Genomic DNA, 22,095 nt, shown 5'->3' on the forward strand with positions numbered 1-22,095 from the left:
GCCAGTCATTTATGTTGCACCTTATCGAAGCCTTTTTGGAAATCCAGGTACACCTTGATGAAGGGCTCAAGCCTGAAACGTTGATTATGTATCCTTATCTTTTCTAAATAAAGTACACTGTTCGACACTTTGAGCTTCTCTAGCATTGTGTTTTACTTAAAGCACTGTGGTAAACCACTGTATGTATACATTTATCTGTCTAACACACCCATTGGCCAACTGTACCTGTGGCTCCCCCCATAGACTCCTGAATAAAGGTGACTCTTCCACAGCCCCCTCCCCAGTTTGACCAGCATGAAATGTCTCCATTCTATTGTGAATAAAGCACTATTAGTTTGACATAATTTCCACACTTTTGGAGTTATTGATGGTGCATCAACGACAGTGTCAGCAGAGATTCATGTTTTACTTCCATCATTTTAAAGTGGTTGATGCAGCAGTGGCCCAATGCATTGCTGATCTAATATGTTCTCTCTGAGAGTGACATGACGAAAAATCTTCTCAAGTTGAATTTCTACTACTGAAAGCAGATGTTTTGGATTGAAGGTGCGAAATGAGATTTGCCAAAAGGTTCTTTTTTTTTTGGTGAAGGTCTATGTATTAAAATTTGATGTTTTGGGAGGTGGTTGCCCACAATTATACAAGATATCAGTAATGATGAGGCTGGCTGACTATAAACTAACACCAAGGAATGAATGAGAAGTTTCCCATGGTGAGTGATATACAATCAGAGAGAAAACAATCTGCAGCTGGAACAGAATCCTATTGTGAGAAAACTATGACAATCACAAAGCCTTTTGGTTACAAAACATGCAGCCCAAACACAGACAAATGGGAGAAACTCATGTGGACTCCGTAAGCATGGTTGAATTGGGCTGAATGTTCTGCTTCCATTAATCAAGAAAATTAACTATTCCTAGTTGTGTGGATAGTTGAATGATAAAAGTTAACTTAATTGATTCTTCTCAGACTGATCTATCTAAATTAAATCAATCCTCACACAGCCAACCACACATCACAAGAAGAAAGTTCACGTGAGCAAATGAGTTAACCTTAAAAATAAGATAAATTTACAGATGGTAAAATCTGAAACAAAAACAGAATATTCTGGAATACTCAGCAGGTCAGACCGACCAGTGGAAAAGAAACAGTTAACACTTTAGGTCACTGACCCATCACCAGAACTAAAAAGGAGTCAAAATAAGCTGCAGGGAGGAGGGGGGGGGGGGGATGTCTCTGATAGTCAAATGGGGTAACCATGGGGATAATCTGCAAGCAGGGTTATCTGGTAAATGTTACAAACTAATAACCCTTTCAATTATTTTTGTGACTGAAGGGATTTTGTTAGGACTAACACAGGAACAGCAATGGAAAATTCACCAGACAATGGTAAATTCAAAACAATAGTTTTTAAAAAAAATGAAACTATTAATAACATAACATTTCTTACTTATCACTAAACTTACTTAACTCTAAATTTAACCCCACTATGTGTAAATGTAAGTAAGTGCGTGCGCGCGCGTGTGTGTGCATGAGCGTATAATTAAAGTCCCACTCTGAAAAGTCAATCTTTAAAAGTTCAGCATCATTTTACTCTTGCCTGAAGGTCTTAAATTCTCAGTTCAGAAATAATTATAAAGCACTTTTAAATATCATACCTTCAGGCCTCTTTACTCACAAAGTGGCTATTTTTTTCCATGATTAAATCACAAACAAGACAAGGGTTAAACAAAGTGGCCATACACAAAAATAGACCCAGTAGAAATCTGTCCTCTTTTCCAAAGAGACAGCAAAATAATCTTTCTTATTTCAAAAGCCACTGATTTTGTGTTCTCCTTTTCCCAGGGATAACACACAACAGCACCAATTCTGGTTACTGAAACTTAACCCTGTCTTTCACAATGTTTCAACCCCTGTGAAATAAGGGTTTTGACTGCTGTACTCTCCAAACTGAACTCTTCCAAAACTGAACTCAAAATGTTTGAATTCAGTAATATATTTTTCAAAATCATGTGACCATTACATCATCAACGAGGTGAATCCCAATTCTTGGAACCCACATGAACATCAGTTTTATTTCTACCAATATTCTGTTCCTTTTTCTACCAATATTCTGTTCCTTTTTCATTCCATATCCATAACAGATACCTTTGCAGTTCATTAACAGGCATAATACCTTAATAGTCCTATTAATCACAAATTCAAATTGATAAGATTGCAAAGTATTATATTCCAATTTCAACCAAGATAATTCTATTTTCTGATCTTCTGTAGCATCTTTCTGAAATTCCTTTTCTAACTCATCAATCTGTTTCTCTAATTGAAAACTCTGATTTAATCGATTCTTCTTTATTTTAGAAGTATAACTAATTATTTGTCCTCTCAAATAGGCTTTCATAGCATCCCATAATACAAACTTACTTTGAAGAGAATTAGAATTTTCTTTCAAAAAAATTAATTTGTTTTTTTCAAAAAATCAATAAATTCCATATTTTTTAACATTCTAGGCATTGTTGTAATCCTAAATCCAAAGCCCCTATTGCAAATCTGAAATTATGTTTACATTGCTTATTTTTGTGGGTCAGATTTGTTGCTGGACTTGGGTGGTACTTTCCTTTGATTACAATGAGGATTGCTTTCACCTTTAAAAGGAACAGACACAATCTCATACACCAGAAGTTGGGCAAGTACACAAATTCCTGTAATGGTCCTCATGCTGGACATTGATGGCTGTGAATACTCATCAATGACTGTGTAAACATGATGGGAAAATGTCAAGTGCTTACATAATTTCTAGCAATTAGTTGAAATTGCAATCAGAGAAAATTCACACACTATGCCAGCAGTATTAGCAACACATGATAACCAGGGGAAATCTTCCAGAATTTTCTCTTTACAGTAAAGAAGCTGCCTGTATATTATATAACTGTTATATAACAGAAACTGGATGAAGTGACCAATTAGAAGCCAGAAATATCATAATTCCATGCGTGTCCAGAACAATAACCTTCTTAAATATTCACACAAATTGATGAAAAATCTAGTGATTTTAAAGGCTACGGAAGCATTTTCACTCCATCACATTCTGGAATTTGGCGTTATGTACTTAAATTACAGGGCCAATAATTCAGTGATCTGGACTAAAGAGATAGTCAAATCCCACAATGACAATCGTAGAACCTGCTCTGCTAACGTAATAAATCTTCAACAAAAAAAGTTAGTATCACAAACTCACCACATAGCTTCTAGGTGTTACTGGAACCACTGAAAGGAAATGTGATGTCTTTAGCCAATGTAGAAACGTGTGAATTCAGATCTCCAAAACCTCTGAAATGGCCCAATATGCACTCAGATAGAATGAAAATATTCTATAAGATAATCATAAAAATAAAAATGAATGGAACATCCTGCATTGAACAAAGCCCTTGATGTGATGAAGCCCACACAGAACTGAGTCCATCTTCATGAGCTCTTGGGAGTGAATCTGAATTGATTGAACTGGCTTTGAGTCCTGTCAAGCAAAATATAGTGGAGATACTGTACAACATCCCAATGACAGGGAAAAGTAATGGGACTGCAATATTTAAATCATGGACTGACTGGTGTAATATTGTGTACCACTGAATGATTTTGCACTGGAATGCTGTGCAAAATGCATGGCAAAACAAACAGGGGTTGTAGGTTAATTTTGGTATTTAGGTGGCTTTAGTGAATTGGGAATTCAACTCCAGCCAAAACCCTAGTTCAGTTCACAGAACATATGTGCTATTCTTATTGAATAAAATTGTAGCACAACAGAGAGCACTCAAGACCAAAGAGAGTACAAAATGCATTTGGAAGGTGGCATCACCCTTCATGAGGACCTGGGTCCCGGAGTGACACAACACACTGCATTGGTTTTGATGGCAGTGGCCTCAGGTACAAAGGGATGCTTCTACTGTTGGCAACAGCACCCAAGAACTCGATGTCCAGCTAAAGACTCCATTTTCTCCAGTTGTGGTAAAAAGGGGCACTGGGTGAAAGTCTGCAGGGCAAGGGGAAGCAGTGAAAAGTCCAACGTGAGTGTGACCCCCTGGCGGGCCAACTGAGGTGAGCCAGAAACCCAAACCCCCAACCCCAGTGAGAAAACACAAAGACCATACTTCTGCTTTTCAAAACTGGCGCCATCTTCTTTTGATGCTGAGGGAGTCCGGCCATCTTGCTGCACCATGTGGTCTCCGTCATCTTATTGGTATTCAAATTCCATGCCAGTGGAAGAAAAAGGAGGGTGGCCATTTTGCCATGCCTTGTGGCCCCTGCCATCTTGCCTGTCTTCTTTTTCTTCTTTCTTTGGCTTGGCTTCGCGGACGAAGATTTATGGAGCGGGGTAAAAGTCCACGTCAGCTGCAGGCTCGTTTGTGGCTGACAAGTCCGATGCGGGACAGGCAGACACAGTTGCAGCGGCTACAGGGGAAAATTGGTTGGTTGGTGTTGGGTGTTGGGTTTTTCCTCCTTTGCCTTTTGTCAGTGAGGTGGGCTCTGCGGTCTTCTTCAAAGGAGACCGCCAAACTGTGAGGCGCCAAGATGCACGGTTTGAGGCGATATCAGCCCACTGGCGGTGGTCAATGTGGCAGGCACCAAGAGATTTCTTTAGGCAGTCCTTGTACCTCTTCTTTGGTGCACCTCTGTCACGGTGGCCAGTGGAGAGCTCGCCATATAACACGATCTTGGGAAGGCGATGGTCCTCCATTCTGGAGACGTGACCCACCCAGCGCAGCTGGATCTTCAGCAGCGTGGACTCGATGCTGTCGACCTCTGCCATCTCGAGTACTTCGACGTTAGGGATGAAAGCGCTCCAATGGATGTTGAGGATGGAGCGGAGACAACGCTGGTGGAAGCGTTCTAGGAGCCGTAGGTGATGCCGGTAGAGGACCCATGATTCGGAGTCGAACAGGAGTGTGGGTATGACAACGGCTCTGTATACGCTTATCTTTGTGAGGTTTTTCAGTTGGTTGTTTTTCCAGACTCTTTTGTGTAGTCTTCCAAAGGCGCTATTTGCCTTGGCGAGTCTGTTGTCTATCTCATTGTCGATCCTTACATCTGATGAAATGGTGCAGCCGAGATAGGTAAACTGGTTGACCGTTTTGAGTTTTGTGTGCCCGATGGAGATGTGGGGGGGCTGGTAGTCATGGTGGGGAGCTGGCTGATGGAGGACCTCAGTTTTCTTCAGGCTGACTTCCAGGCCAAACATTTTGGCAGTTTCCGCAAAACAGGACGTCAAGCGCTGAAGAGCTGGCTCTGAATGGGCAACTAAAGCGGCATCGTCTGCAAAGAGTAGTTCACGGACAAGTTGCTCTTGTGTCTTGGTGTGAGCTTGCAGGTGCCTCAGATTGAAGAGACTGCCATCCGTGCAGTACCGGATGTAAACAGCGTCTTCATTGTTGGGATCTTTCATGGCTTGGTTCAGCATCATGCTGAAGAAGATTGAAAAGAGGGTTGGTGCGAGATCACAGCCTTGCTTCACGCCTTTGTTAATAGAGAAGGGTTCAAAGAGCTCATTGCTGTATCTGACCCGACCATGTTGGTTTTCGTGCAGTTGGATAATCATGTTGAGGAACTTTGGGGGACATCCGATGCGCTCTAGTATTTGCCAAAGCCCTTTCCTGCTCACGGTGTCGAAGGCTTTGGTGAGGTCAACAAAGGTGATGTAGAGTCCTTTGTTTTGTTCTCTGCACTTTTCTTGGAGCTGTCTGAGGGCAAAGACCATGTCAGTAGTTCCTCTGTCTGCGCGAAAGCCGCACTGTGATTCTGGGAGAATATTCTCGGCGACACTAGGTATTATTCTATTTAGGAGAATCCTAGCGAAGATTTTGCCTGCAATGGAGAGCAGCGTGATTCCCCTGTAGTTTGAGCAGTCTGATTTCTCGCCTTTGTTTTTGTACAGGGTGATGATGGTGGCATCACGAAGGTCCTGAGGCAGTTTTCCTTGGTCCCAACAAAGCTTGAAAAACTCATGCAGTTTGGCATGCAGAGTTTTGCCGCCAGCCTTCCAGACCTCTGGGGGGATTCCATCCATACCTGCTGCTTTGCCACTTTTCAGTTGTTCGATTGCCTTATATGTCTCATCCTGGGTGAGGACCTCATCCAGCTCTAGCCTTAGGGGATGTTGAGGGAGCTGGAGCAGGGCGGAATCTTGGACTGAGCGGTTGGCACTGAAAAGAGATTGGAAGTGTTCTGACCATCGGTTGAAGATGGAGATCTTGTCGCTGAGGAGGACTTTGCCGTCAGAGCTGTGCAGCGGGCTTTGGACTTGGGGTGAGGGGCCGTACACAGCCTTTAGAGCCTCGTAGAAACCCCTGAAGTCGCCAATGTCCGCGCTGAGCTGGGTTCGTTTGGCGAGGCTAGTCCACCACTCATTTTGGATCTCCCGGAGTTTGCGCTGAAGATGGCTGCATGCGCGACGGAAGGCTTGTTTCTTCTCTGGACAGGACGGCTTTGTAAGGTGAGCCTGGTGCGCAGCTTGCTTCTTTGCCAGCAGCTCCTGGATTTCCTGGCTGTTTTCGTCGAACCAGTCCTTGTTTTTCCTGGAGGAGAAGCCCAGTACCTCTTCAGTGGATTGCAGTATGGTAGTCTTCAACTGATCCCAGAGGGTTTCAGGGGACGGGTCCGTGAGGCGGATTGCATCATCGAGCTTTGCTTTGAGGTTTGCCTGGAAGTTTCCTCTCGCTTCGTCTGACTGCAGGTTTCCAACATTGAACCTCTTTCTGGGGGCTTTACTGTTCCTGGGCTTTGGTTTGAAGTGAAAGTTGAGCTTTCAGCGAACCAGCCGGTGGTCATTATGGCATTCCGCTCTGGGTATGACCCTGGTGTGGAGCACATCTCGTTTGTCACTTTCTCGCACCAGGATGTAGTCCAGGAGGTGCCAGTGTTTGGATCGGGGATGCATCCAGGTAGTCTTAAGGCTGTCCTTCTGCTGAAAAAGGGTGTTTGTAATGACAAGCCGCTGTTCTGCACAGAGCTCCAACAGGAGGCGCCTGTATGAGGATCTGAATGGGGGGGGGGGGGAATGACTCCAGTGAGGAGAATTATGGCATCTCTGGAGTCTTGGCAGTGATGGTGTTGAACCAGGAGATCCCACACCAACTGAACAATTCCACAACAAAGGTATGGGTTAACAGGCATAAACTGAAATGCTTAATTGACTCTGGTCAACTGAGAGCTTCATAGATGCAGAGACAGACCAAAATCTCAATCTCAAAGTGTATCCCACTAATTATTGTATTTATTTAGCGATCCATACGCAGTCTGTAAATATTCAAGAACATTATATGGTTCATTTATCTTTACAGGAGGGGGAATTCTGTAAGTTCACACTGTATGTACTTAAGAATTTATGTGCTTTGGTTTTGCTGGGTCTTGACTTCTTGTGTCACTTGAAAAACATGACCCTGGAGTATTCTGGTCCTCTCCTTCCCATTATGGTCCGGAATGGAAGGTCCTAAAACTCTGATACCATTTGCTGTCTCTCCACACTGATTATAAATCCACCTCTGCTGTTCCCCAATCTGAACAGAGTTTGCAGATCAATTGCTACAAAAAGCAGGCGCTACAGTGCAGATGATCGGGAATTCATCAAGGCTGAGACACAGTGACTGCTTAATGAGAGCATTGTCGAGCACGTACCAGCCCATGGAGAGCACTGGTGGTTGTAATAAAAGAGGAAGAAAAGTCCAGGCTAGTAACTGACAATAGCCAAACTATTAATCGCTTCACACTCCTGGATGCATAGCCCCCTCCCTCGCATTTTGGACATGGTGAACAAAATTGCACAGAACAAGGTCTATTTGAACATCAACCTTAAAGTTGCTTACCACCAATTGCCAATCCATTCTGAGGACTATCCCTACACTGCTTTTGAGACTAACAGGAGACTATCAGTCCTGGAGAGTCCTACTGGATATCACAAATGGAGTCTCAATCTTTCAGAGACAGATGGACTGAATGGTAGACGAATTTATGTTGAAGGGTATCTTCTCATACTTTAACAGTGTTACCATTTGTGGCCACACTCTGGAGGACCATGATGCCAAGTTCCAGAACTTACTCCATACAGCTAAAGCCTGAAACATCATGTTTCATCTTGTATTCGTATGTAGGAGTTCTTAGACAACACATGGATGAATGAAACGTTTCTTTACTTTAAAGTTGATGTAAACAACACCATAAGGCATGCCATTAACCTACAAGCCTCCATTACAGATCTTGCATTCTGTGCCTCTTGCTCCATGTCAGCCCCTGTTAGCACCCAAGTCTCAACAAACGGGACCTATAACCCTTAAGGCATTGCTAGTTGCATTGCAACCACAATCACTGTCATTAGATCCCTCTTTCTTAAAACAAAAGTAGCTTACTTTTAAACATGTTTTCTTTGCATAACTCTGCAATTTTTAGCTTTAACATCAGGAACTTACATTTTTATTATTATCAACATTGTTGTCATTTTTTAAAAACTTGTTTTGTGTTCTCATTTACATACACTAAAACTTGAAGAGCGAATAAGATAGCACTACTTCATTCTATAACAGGAGTCTTTAAATTTGCTCATTGAGCCTCTTAGGAGGATTCACATGTCTTGACGATCTCCTGATTGATTTTTTTTTAAAATCTGAGTTGTTGCCTCAGATGAAGTCTTCTCAGATGTGTATTCAGGTTATTGAACAGTATCTGTCTATCCATCTACTGTGGCTGGTACCATTTGAAGATCTTGACGATTCCTTTGCAGAACAGCACCTTCATCTCTCTGAGTGGTGTATGATCTTGCATGGACTTCTGTTCCCTTCTGAGTCCATAAGTTTGTTTTGTCTTTTAGCCTTACTTGGTCACCAGTGTGGAGTTTCAAAATGTTTTTTGTTCCTCTGTCAAAGAGATACTTTTGGTTTTCTTTCTGTTGTTCTTTGAACTTCCTCACTTTCTCCCCTCTTTTGTTTTTAGGAGGTTCTCCTGAATGGGTAGGTTTGATCTTAGCTGATATCCCATAAGGAGTTGTCCTGGTGACATAACACACTCAAGCGGTGTTGTGCGGTATACTAGCATGCTCTGGTAGAAGTCTGTTCCTCTAACTTTTGCCTTGTTCATCAGTCTTTTCACTGTCTGTACTGATTTTTACACTAGACCATTGGACTGTGGAAAATGAGGACTTGATGTGGTGTGTACAAAGTCCCACTCTTTGGCAAACTGTTGAAACTTTAAATTGCAAAACTTGGGTCCATCGTCTGTGAAGATCTCACTTACAATGCCATGTCTAGAAAATATGGCTTTCATACCTGTTATTACAGTATCTGGAGTGGTAGTATTCAGTCTACACTCCTTTGGATACAGGGAGTAATAGTCTGTGATGACCAGATAGTCCTTCCCTTGACATTCAAATAGGTCAGCGCCTACCTTCTGGTAAGGTCTATATGGTGCTGGGTGTGGCTTTGGTGGTTCTGCAGGATTGCTTGGTTGATATTTCCAGCATATTGTACAGTTTGACACTTCCTTTGTTATATCATTGTCGATTCTTTGTCAGTTCATCACCTCTTGTGCTCTTACACTTTTCTATTCCGAGATTTCATCCATGGATCCTTTTTAGCATCTCTTTTCTCAGACTCTCTGGGATAAGGATTTTACTTCTTTTGTAGGTGATGTCTTCAATCACTGATAGTTCCGCCCTGCAGTTCCAATACTCTGAAATGTCAGGTGAGCAGTCCTGCTTCATGTTGGGCCATCTATCCAAGATGTTTTTTCTCAATTGTCTCAGTGTTTCATCTTTGTTTGTCCCTCACTTTATATGCTACATTTTTGCATCTGATATGGGCAGTGCACTTGCCATCACGCCCACAAAGGCGTTCACGTCTTCATCCATCTTGGTGTTTGTGTGCTCTCTCATGTCAACAGATCTAGATAATGTGTTTGCTTCCCCAGAGTATACGCTACATTCAGTGTATAGCTTTGTAGCCTAATCATCATTCTTTGTATTCTAAGTGGACATTAATTTAATGGCTTTTGGAACAATGCAATCAAGAGATTATGGTCAGTCTTTATACTGATTGCTTGTCCTCACACACACTGATGAAATTTTTCACAGGCTTATATGATGCTAAGCAGCTCCTTTTCAATTTGAGCATATCGTGTCTCTGCATACGTAATGGGTTGCCAGTCATCACATTTTTGCAGAAGAACTGCACCGAGCCCACTATGTGATGCGTCTGATGATATCTTGATGGGTCTCGCTGGGTTGTAAAACCTCAGAACTGGTTCCTCTGTGACCACTTTCTTTAGTTCCCTCTATGACTTTTCATGGTCATGATCCCACTCCCATTCAATGTTCTTCTCTGTTTGTCTTCTCAATGGAGCCTCTTTTCTGAGAGGTTGGATATGAATTTACCCATATCGTTGGCCATTCCATTAAACCTCTAAGTCCTTTTGCATTCTTGTCTTGGCATGTTCCAAATAGTGGAACCCTTTCTGGAATCTGGTCTGATGCCCTCACTGCCAATATCTCCTACAAATGTTAGTTCTGTCACCCTGAGCTGGCACTTCTCTCTATTTAGCTTCAGGTTTGCTTTCCTTGTTGCTTCCAGCACTTTCCTTAGTCTCTCATTATGCTCAATTCTAGTGGTTCCCCAAATTATGATGTCATTCATTGAGGTATTAACTCCATCCAGGTGCTCATAGACCATATGGATAGTTTTGTGATACATTTCAGGAGCTGAGGCAACTCTGAATGGTTACCTTAGAAAACTGTATCTGCCAAATGGACTATTGAACGTGCACAGTCTTGAACTTGCTTCATCCAATTTCAACGGCCAAGATCTTGATGATGCATCTAACTTGCTGAAAAACTTTGCATTTGCAAATTGTTTCACAATTTCTTCACTCATCAGAAGCTTAAAATGTTCTCTTTATTGCCCTGTTTAGATCTCTTGGATCGAGGCAAATTCTAAGATTGCCATTCTTTTTATCCACAGCAACAAGTGAACTCACCCACCCCGCTGGCTCATCTATCTTGTGAATCACGTTCAGGCTTTCCATCCTGTCCAACTCTGCCTTCAGTTGCTTTTGAAGTGCAAATGGATCTTTTCTGCATGGATGTATTATCAGTGGCACACATTAATCCACTCTGATCGTGTGTTGGCAGGTTAGACCCTGAAATAGGTCATTGTACTCTTTCATGCACTCATCATAGACTGTCTCTTCTTCACTTTCCATCATGAGGACCTTTTACCAGGTTCAGTTTCTCACAGGCTGTTAAACCTAGTATGGCCTGTACATCCTTTGGTACCATGATGAATGCTAGCATGTGCTCTTTGTCCTTGTGTTTCACTTTGACCATGCATTCTCCTTGCGCTGGTATATTGGTACCTGAATATCCTGTCACCTTCACTTTTGTTCCATACATCTTTGGTCTGAGTCTAATCTTCTTAAAATCAGTCTCTGATATTACATGAATTTGTGCTCCAGTATCCAATTTAACTTAAATGTATACGTCATTCACTTTTAATCTCAACATCCAGTCTGTTTTCTTTCTTGTTTTCAGTCACATCTTTATAAAATTCCTCTCTCTTCCTTTCATCCACTGCATGAACCTTGCTTTGTTGCACTTGGTTTCTACAGCAACAGGCATAATGATTGCTTCTGTAGCATTTATTGCATGTTTTACCATATGCTGGACACTTTCTTGGTAGGTGTTGTATACCACATCGACGACATGGCTTTCAATTGTCCCTTTCACTTTTGTTCACTGGCTACACCTCTCTTTCTACTTCGGCGTGCTTTTTGTTAAACAGTTTATGTCTGTTCTTGCTCCTGCAGCAATGTTGCAGCTAGTTTCACTGAACAGCTCTTTTGCCTGTGTTTTTACATTTTGTGTAGCCCTACAGAGTGCTATGGCTTTTTCCAGGTCTAGATTGTGCTCTCTTAGCAGTCTTTCCCTTAGACTATAATCTGGAATATCACACACAAGTCTGTCTTTTTATCAACGAGTCAGTCAGTCCAACCAAATTCCCATGTTTTGCTTCTGTTTCTCAATTCAGTCACATACTGATTAATACTTTCTTCTGTTTTCTGTACATGTGAAAAATCTGTACCTCTCAAACATCATATTACATTTAGGTAGGTAACATGCCTCAAACTGTTCCATTATTTTTTCCAATTTAATTTTGTCTCCTTCAGCAGCAAATGTAAAGTTATTATAAATCACCAGATCTTCATCACCCACGACATGTCAGAAAACTAACATTTTCACTTTATTACTTTTCTCATCAGCTCCTACTGCCACTAAATACAATCCAAAATGCTGTTTAAATCTGTTCCACTTTTCAGCCACATTACTTGTCATTTGAAGTTTCACTGGTGGGTGTAATCCTTCCATTTTTCACTTTGTTATCTTTTCTTCACTGATCAGTTGCTGACTTTAGAGTTTCCTTTTAAAGTATTTTCTTCATCCCACTTCTGACATGAGTTCTTAGACAACATATGGACGAAGGGAAAGGTTCCTTACTTAAAAATTTAAGATTGATTCAAACAGCACTATGATGCATGCAATGAGGCTGCAAGCCTCCATTACAGATCTTGCATGCTGTGTCTCTTGCTCTGTGTCAGCCCCCTGTTGGCAGCCAATTCTAATTGAATGGGTGCTATAATCCTTAAGGCATTGCAACCATGTTCACTATCATTCCACCTCACTTACAACACCAATAAGTGCATGTTCAGGGCTATAAGCCTAGCCATCTTGAGCTACATGGTGGAGAATGGCATTATTGACCACGAAAAGATGGGCACCCTGTTGGAACTCCCAATCCTGAGGACCATGAAGGCTTTGAGGAGATGCCTGGGCTTCTTCTCATATTACACCCAATGGGTCCCTCAATAAGCCGGCAAGTTCTGTCTCCTCCCTAAAACCACTTCTTTTCTACTGACAGCCAAAGCTCAAACACCTTTCAACTACATCAGAAGCCACATTGTAAAGGCCACCATGCACGTGGTGGACAAAAATTAAGCTTTCCAGGTGGAAAGTAACACTTTAGACATAGCCCTGGGTGCAATCTTTAATCAAGCGGGCAGGCCGGTTGCATTTTTTTCCAGGACCCTACAAGGCCACGAGCTTCGGAATCCATCAGTGGAGAAAGAGGCACAAGCCATTGTAAAGACCATCAGGCACTGGAGGCTCAATCTGGTGGGTATGAAAATTCACCCTCTTCACAGACCAGTTATCAGTGGCTTTCATGTTCAACAACACAAAATCAAAAATGACAAAATTGCTAGGTGAAGGATCAAACTCTCCACCTACAACTATGACGTAGTCTACTGACCTGGTTCCCTCAATGAGCCTCCAGATGCTCTGTCCAGAGGAAGCTGTGCCTCTGCCCACACCGGCCAGTTGCGGTTACTGCACAATGAGCTCTGCCACCCAGGTATCACTCGCAATGCTCATTTTGACAAGGCGTGCAATTTACCTTACTGGATTGATGATGTCAGGGAAATGACCAGATCATGCCAGGTCTGCGCAGAGAGCAAGCCACACTTCTACCATCCCAGAAAGCAACACCTAATAAAGGCATCCAGGCCCTTCAAGTGGCTTAGTGTCAATTTCATGGGACCCCTTCCCCTCCACGAACAGGAACATGTACTTTATCATTGTCATTTAAAAGTACTCTCATTTCCTGTTCACCATTCCCTGTCCAGACACATCCACACCATCTGTCACTGGGGCCCTAGACTCTATTTTAGCCCTATTCAGGTATTCCGGCTATATTCATAGTGACCGGGGCTCATCTTTTATGAACGTAGAGCTATGCCAGTTTCTGCTGATGAGAGGCATTGCGCGCTGGTAGGATGTCCAACCCATGGAGCTCCACACCATTAGGTTGCTACTTTGCACTGTGACCAATGTGACTCCTCAAGAGTTGATGTTTTCTTTCAAGAGAAAGTCAATGTCAGGGATAACCCTCCCAGCTTGGCTTACAGCACCAGATTCAGTGCTGCTCTGAAACCACATGAGGATGAGCAAATCTGACCCCCAGTCAGGAAGGTGCTTCTATTCCATGCCAACCGCACTTACGCCTATCTGCCATACCTGGACACTGTCTCGAACAGGGACCAGACACCTGCTGGAACTGAGAGCCCACCACCTCAAGGGGGCCAGGACTTCTGAAGAAACATCAAGGGGCTCAGGCGAGCTGTTGCAGGAAGTTGCTCCAGCCACCCCTCAACTAGAGCCAGATCACCCATACCCCGAGGTCCCAGAACTACAGAAGGGTCAGGAAGCCCTGGGCCAGCCGACACTGTGGCGCTCTGCCCACATTTCCAGGCCTCCTGGTAGGTTGAACTTTTAAAAATTGTAAATATTGTAAATATTTTTTTGGACTATCTGATGTCTTTGTTTTCATCTACAGGCTTCATTCAAAAGGAAGGGGTGAATGTAGTAAACTGGGATTTCATTACTGGTGCGATGCTCTAAGGATTGTCTCCTCCCCTGACACTGCTCCCTGCATATCCCAATGTGACCCTGGATCCCAGCCACAACCCCAGTTCAGTCCACAGACCATGTGTGCTATTCTTATTGAATAAGAGTGTTGTTCTCTCTCTGGGCTTGAGTGCTCACTATCACGTTACAATGGCACAGGGTCATGGGCCAGAAAGACCTGTTACCGTGCTGTAGATCTAATTTAATTTAAAGAATCAAAAGTGCATTCCCTGCCAATGACTCAGCAGTTCTTCATGCTGAGCCAAAAAGTAACATCTAGCAATGCTAATCTACTTTAAGTCTGCACTACTTTAACTGTCCTTCAGGATGAACAGATTCAGATCAAAATTTTGCTGGAGAAACTCTGCAGGTCAAAGAGCATACTTTAAGATGCATAACCAACAGGGCCTGAGCCCCTCATTAAGGTATGAGCAAAATGCAGACAGCCATTTGAATGAAATGGTGGGGGGGGGGGGTGGGGTGGGAGGGAGGCGGATGGAGGATCAAGGTGAGGAGCACAGGCCCACAGGTTGGAGGTGGATAAGGGAGAAAGGTCACAACAGCAAACAACGGATGGGGATGGCACTGTGAATACAGAGGGAAAGGGGTTGGAGAGCTGGAGGAAATGGGGAGTAGTCTAGGAGAAACTGGAAAAGTTGATATTAATGCTATCCTTTGTCATCTGTCTTTGTCTCCTTTCCTTCAACTCTCCACATCCTTCCCTCTCCATTAAAAAAAAACCAATCAGATAGCATAAACATCGACTCTGCTGTTTTCTGCTGGATCATTCCCGTTCTCAAGGGTATCAGAAACCCAGTCAAATGGAGAAGACACTATTCCAATCTCTTTCTCAACTTTTTTTTTTTAAAAAAATGCATTCTTGCACAGACCATCTTTCCACCAGCTCACTAGTGGTAACAGAAATCCCAGTTTCATTCAGATGGTATCTTGCAGAAAACAATAAGAGAGGTACCAAGATATCTTTTTCTATCATTCTCTTCACTTTATAGTGGAAGCACTGTCATTCAATTCACATCCATGACAATACATGTGAATTGTTCTGAACATTAAGGTGCATACATAAACTTTTAAAAAAAATGTCATGTTATGAGACATGACAGACTGCAGATGCTGAATTTAAATTTTAAACATACAGCACAATAACAGGTCCTTCCAGCCTACAAGCCCTTGCAGCCCAATTACACCCAGTCAACCTACAATGTCTGTACATTTTGCTGCTTGTATGAGAATTCTGGATGGATAAACACTAGGTAAGTGAGAGCTGACTGAAATGATTGCAGCAGCTGCTGAGATAACAAGGGAGAAAGCTTTACCACTCACATATTAATTCTAAGAATGCTGAGAAATGCAGCAGGCGCCACTGACCTTGGGTCATTTTAGGTGCCAAATAATTATAATCCAATTTCCACTCACATAACTACACTATGAAATTATAAACTTTTTTGAAAAAAAAGGCAATTGCAGAGAGAAAATCAAGAACAGGAACTGGATGGTGGGGGAATAGAACGCGGGACAAATGAGAACAGGGAATTTCTACACACAAGTGCCCACATAATTGAAGATAACATGCCCTAAACAATCACTTTGCTTGCTTTAATTGGAGGCCACCTGCTGCAAGGAAATTTACACCAGACATAGCATGGGACTACAAATTATAGTCAACAAGTTAGTTACCTTAAATCTTATGTCTCCAGCTTTTTCCGGAAGCCAGGGGGAAATCAGCATCCTCAGATTGCAGCAAAATGCTGTAAAAAGCAGGTGACTGATGCATCATTTGTTGAAGTGAGCAATTTATTTCCCCATAAACTTCATTTGAATAGGTAACCCAACTCTCATCCCTCTGTGCTGCTTTCAGGATGGAAAATTAACAATTAAAGCACCTATATCATCCTAAGATATCACCTCTAACAATCTTGCATGAAACAGGAAGACAGACCCTCTGAAATGGATAAAGCCCATAGTTTGATTCCCGTACCTTTCCAGCCAATTTCTAGAAGTTTTTTGGTAATCAACCAGATTTTCAGAATTTATTGTCAAGAACATGTCACAAAATTTGGTGTTTTGCACAAAATAATAAAAGAGAACAAGAAAAAAAAACAAAGTAAGATAGCGTTTATGGTTCATAGTTCATTCATAAATCTGATGGCATAGAGGAAGAAGCTCTCCTTATATCATTGAGCTTTAATATATGACAGCACCCATTTACAATGCAAATTCTGGTCCCATGCCTCACAATAAATTTTGATTTGGCAGATCAATTTTTGCTCGCATTTTTCTTTTCTTTTTAAAATATGTTTATTGATATTTATTCAATAGAAAAAAGTGAAGAATCCAATTATGATATGTGCTACAGAACTAGTGAAAATAGTTACAATAATGGTCATATGTAGAAATTCAGAATTACAATAGCACAAACATAATGATACAATAGAACCTAACAAAAATAAAGATAAATTCTAAACTCCTTCACCCAAGCAAGGTTGAAGGTTGACATTTAAAAAACTACAAGTGGCATAATCTTGGAGAGAGATGCACCAAGCCAAAATTCTAACACTAACTCTTAAGATTATAATAATAGTCCATAAATGAGCCACATATCATTTGGATTTTGATATTTGAATCTATAACAGCATATCTAATTTTTTTTCTGTTTAAACAAGACATAGTATCCCTTAAGTAGGTGAAATGTTGTCTTTGCATTTAATCAAAATTGCACATCTGGCCATTAATGAAGAATAGGATAAAATGGGACATAGAAATGAAGTTATTGTAACACCATCGACACAGTATTCCAAAAAGAGCTATTAAACTGTAGGTTCAAATTTAATAACTGAGAGTTTGAAAAATAATACTTCCAACATTTTTCTAAGGGAGGGCAGGTCCAGAACATGTGAATTAAAGAGGGATCACCTGATTAACATTGGTCACATTGAGGATTTAAGTCTGGATAAAAATGAGACAGTATAACTTTAGTCATATTTGATCCAGGAACCATTTTAAATTATAACAGACAATGCCGTACACAAGAGGATGTAGGGTTAATCAGTTTAAAAATAGCATTCCACACCTCATTGGACATTAAAAGGTTCAAATCTTGCACCCAGGCATTCTTAATTTTAATTAACGAGGCTCGTCTTAATTTAGCCAATTTGTCATAAATAAGAGATATTAAGCCTTAATCCTCTGTAGTTCACACAAAGGATAACTTTCCATGACATTTTTGGAAGCAATGCAAGTGAAACAAGAATACATGAGGTTCTCAATTTTGTAAGATCCCCTTGGCTGCCTTCTGTCACATGGAGCAAATTAAAACTGGGCTGTTGAACTGGCTCTGGTATCAAGCAATGTTCCAAGGCATTCTCTTAGGCATTGCTGCTGTCCTTTAACATGTATGCAGTGGGGTTCTCAGTGGTACCTTTTAGTTGGTTCCTGCAACAATCCAAAGCCTTTGTCATGGAACTAAGTGCAAGCTTAGGGAGTGTGCCAAAGATGCCATCACTTGGATGAGATGTTTCCCCAAAGTCCTACAAAAGACCATCAGATATTTTAAAATTAACAGAATTTTCACTGGTATCCTGGGCCTCATTCATTCCTGAACATCGTGATTAAAACACATTTTCTGCACATTGTCTTAGTGGGAAGGAATTTACTTTCCTGTGTCAAGATTACACTTCCACCAACTGTCACAAGAAGTTTATACATCAGGAAAGGTGACACATGAAAGGCAATTATTTCTATTAGTTTGTCAATTAGTCTGCAAATGGATCAAATCTATTTCACATACCTCATCAAAAGGAAGAGATGAAACAGTTGTGCTTTGATTTCATCCTATCACCACAGGCAAGTGGCCTTATTGTGGGTTGCTTGAAAACATTGATTCAATTTGGACCTGTTAGGCACTACCAGTTGCCCCATTAATCATGAGGACAAAGACTGAGGGGAACAATAGGCTTCATTATACAAGAGACTGCTGGCCTGGGTCAAGGCTAGGGAAAATGAGGAAATGGAGAGGGGACTCGAACTTTATGGCCTGGGTCACATGGGAGGAGACCAGGGAGAAGTCAAGAAGAGGATGTCATCAGGAGGGCAGGCCAGCTTGTACACACCACTATACTACCACACCAACCCCTCTTTTTAAAAGAAACCCCTGGGAACAAACAGAGATCCGGGGAAGAGAACAAAACAAAAAAAATAACAGACGGAAAGGTGGATGCTCCCTCCGACTAGAGGTTTAGTCAAACAGGCAACCTCCTCCTTCTGCCGGACTGCCGAGGGGCCACCATGTCCATGCGGTGCTCCGCCAGAGAGGAGGCCATCGGGGGAGAGTCCAAGGCAGGAACCGTCGGGGTCGGGGTGCTGGTGGAGGACTCCTGGGGGGATAAGGGGTCTGCTGCCTTGTGGGGGGTAGATTCCTGGACGTCCAGTGGTGAGGCAGGTGGCTCAGACTCCAGAGACATACTCTGGTGCAACATGATCTGATCTGCGGTGTGGTCGGTGGCCAACAAGGCAGTTTCAGGGTCTCCAGCCCTTGCCAGGTCTCGTATCGGCACAGTGTTCTCGTGGCCATCAAGGTACCTCACAAATGCATATTGTTCTCATGACCATCAGGGTACCTCACAAATGCTTATTGAGGGTTGGCATGTACAAGGTGCACTGCTTCCACCTGTGGGTCCGTCTTATGGCCCCTGACATGCCTCCGTAGCAGGACCAGCCCTGGGGTTGCCAACCAGGGAGGGATGGATGAACCATTTGCTGATCTCCTTGGGAAAGCAAAGAGGCATTCCAGTGGGACACTGGCAGCGGGACACTGGCATGCTCTTAGACCTGAGGGCCAGGAGTACCGACTTCTAGAGTGTGCCATTCTCCCTTTCCACCTGGCCATTACCTCTGGGGATATAGCTGGTGGTCATGTTGGTGGCTATGCCTCTGGCTAGGAAGTTCTGTCACAGCTCCTCACTCATGAACAAGGGGACCCCCGGTCGCTACGAATATAGTCGGGGTACCCAACAGGCTAACAGGGTGAAGATGCTGTGCAGAGCCTTAATAACCGTCGTTGAGGTCATATCCAGGCAGGGAATAGCAAGGGGGAACCTGGAGAATTTGTCCACCACCGTCAGGAAGTAGGCATTCCTATTGGAGGTTGGGAGGGGGCCCTTGCAATCGACACTGAGTCATTCGAACGGGCATGTGGCCTTAATGAGGTGTGCCTTTTCTGGCCGGTAGAACTGTGGCTTACACTTGACACAGATCTGACAGCGTCTGGTTGTGTACCGGACGTCCTCAATGGAGTATGGGAGGTTCCAAACAAAACGGTAGAGCCTCGTGACTCCGGGGTGGCACAGATTATTGTGAAGGGCCTGGAGACGGTCAAGATGTGCGCTGACGCATGTCCCTCGGGATAAGGCATCTGGTGGGGGGGGGGGGTCATTGAGTTTATCCGGCCGATACAAGATATCATAATTATAGGTGGATAACTCGATCCTCCACCTCAGAATCTTGTCATTTTTGATTTTACCCCATTGTTTTGTATTGAACATGAAGGCCACTGCCCTCTGGTCAGTCAGAAGGATAAACCTTTTATCAGCCAGGTAGTGTCCCCAGTGGCGCACCGCCTCATTGATTGCTTGTGTCTCTTTCTGGACGGAGGAGTGCCGAACTTCGGGACTGTGCAGGGTGTGGGAGAAAAATGCTATGGGCCTGCCTGCCTGGTTAAGTGTGGCAGTCAGTGCGAAGTCGGAGGCATCGCTCTCCACCTGGAAGGGGATGGATTCATCCATCCATGCATTGTGGTCTTTGCAATGTTTCCCCAGATCTGGTGAAACACAAACTGGGCTTCCGCCGATAATGAGAAGGTTGTGGAGTTAATCATAGGGTGGGCTTTATCAGTGTAATTGGGCACCCATTGTGCATAGTAAGAAAACAGCCCCAGGTACCTCTTCAGCACCTTTAGGGTGTTTGGGACTGGGAACTCCATGAGGGTCCGGGGCAATGACACCATGTGCCATGATGAATCCAAGAAGGCCCAGGCTATCTGTATTGAACATGCATTTGTCCTTATTGTACGTCAAGTTGAGGGACTTGGCCGTACACTATAACTAGGTGATGTTTGCGTCGTGGTCCTGCTGGTCATGGCCACAGATGGTGACATCATCGAGATATGGGAACGTTGCCGTCAGCTTGTGCTCCTCCACCATGTGGTCCATTATCCTCTGAAAAGCAGAGACACCGTTAGTCACACCAAAAGGCACTGCAGGAGTGGAATAGTTTTCCGTCTGCCTCGAATCCCTTGTAGATTCGATTGCTCAGACAGAGGGGGAGTTGATGGTAAGCAGACTTAAACATAGAAACATAGAAGATAGGAGCAGGAGTAGGTCATTCCACCCTTCGAGCCTGCTCCGCCATTCAACGAGATCATGGCTGATCTTAAAGTTCAGTACCCCGTCCCCGCCTTCTCTCCGTAACCTTTAATACCCTTATACTGAAGAAATATATCTAATTCCCTCTTAAATATATTTAATGAACCTGCCTCTACTGCCCTCTGTGGCAATGAATTCCACAGATTCACCACCCTCTGGGTATAGACATTCCTCCTCATCTCGGTCCTAAATGGTTTGCCTATTATTCTCCAACCACGGCCCTGGGTTCTGGATTTTTCCATCATTGGAAACATCCCATCTGCATCCACTCTGTCCAATTCTGCCAGAATTTTATATGTCTCTATGAGATCCTCTCTCAATCTTCTAAACTCTAGCGAGTACAATCCCAATTTGCGCAATCTTTCCTCATAAGTCATTCCTGCCATTCCAGGTATCAGCCTGGTCAATCGTCTCTGCACTCCCTCCATTGCAAGAACATCCTTCCTTAGATAAGGTGACCAAAACTGCACACGATACTCCAGGTGTGGTCTCACCAAGGCCCTGTACAGCTGCAGTAAGGTATCCTTGTTCCTATACTCAAACCCTCTTGATATGAAGGCCAACATACCATTTGACTTTTTAACCGCCTGCTGTACCTGCATGCTCGCCTTCAGAGACTGGTGTACAAGAACCCCTAGGTCTCTCTGCACTTCCCTACCTCTTAATCTATTGCTATTCAAATAGTAATCTGCCCTCCGGTTTGCATTACCAAAGTGGATAACCTCACATTTATCCACATTGTAGTACATTTGCCATGTATCTGCCCAGTCCCTCAATTTATTCAAATCACACTGGAGCTTCCTGACCCCCTCTTCTGTGCACACAACCCCTCCTAGCTTAGTGTCATCTGCAAATTTGGAGATATTACATCCAATCCCCTCATCCAGATCATTAATGTAAATTGTGAACAGCTGGGGTCCCAGTACAGATCCCTGTGGCATCCCACTGGTCACCGCCTGCCATTCAGAAAACGAGCCATTTATCCCAACTCTCTGTCTTCTACCTGCCAGCCAGTTCTCAATCCACATCAATACTTTGCCCCCAATTCCATGAGCCTTGATTTTGGAAGCCAGTCGTTTATGCCGGACCTTATCGAAGGCCTTTTTGAAGTCCAGGTACACCACATCCACTGGCTCTCCCCCATCTATTTTACCTGTCACCATCTCAAAGAAT

This window comes from Narcine bancroftii, chromosome 1 (assembly GCF_036971445.1).
Source record: "Narcine bancroftii isolate sNarBan1 chromosome 1, sNarBan1.hap1, whole genome shotgun sequence".
In the NCBI taxonomy this organism is placed as follows: domain Eukaryota; kingdom Metazoa; phylum Chordata; class Chondrichthyes; order Torpediniformes; family Narcinidae; genus Narcine; species Narcine bancroftii.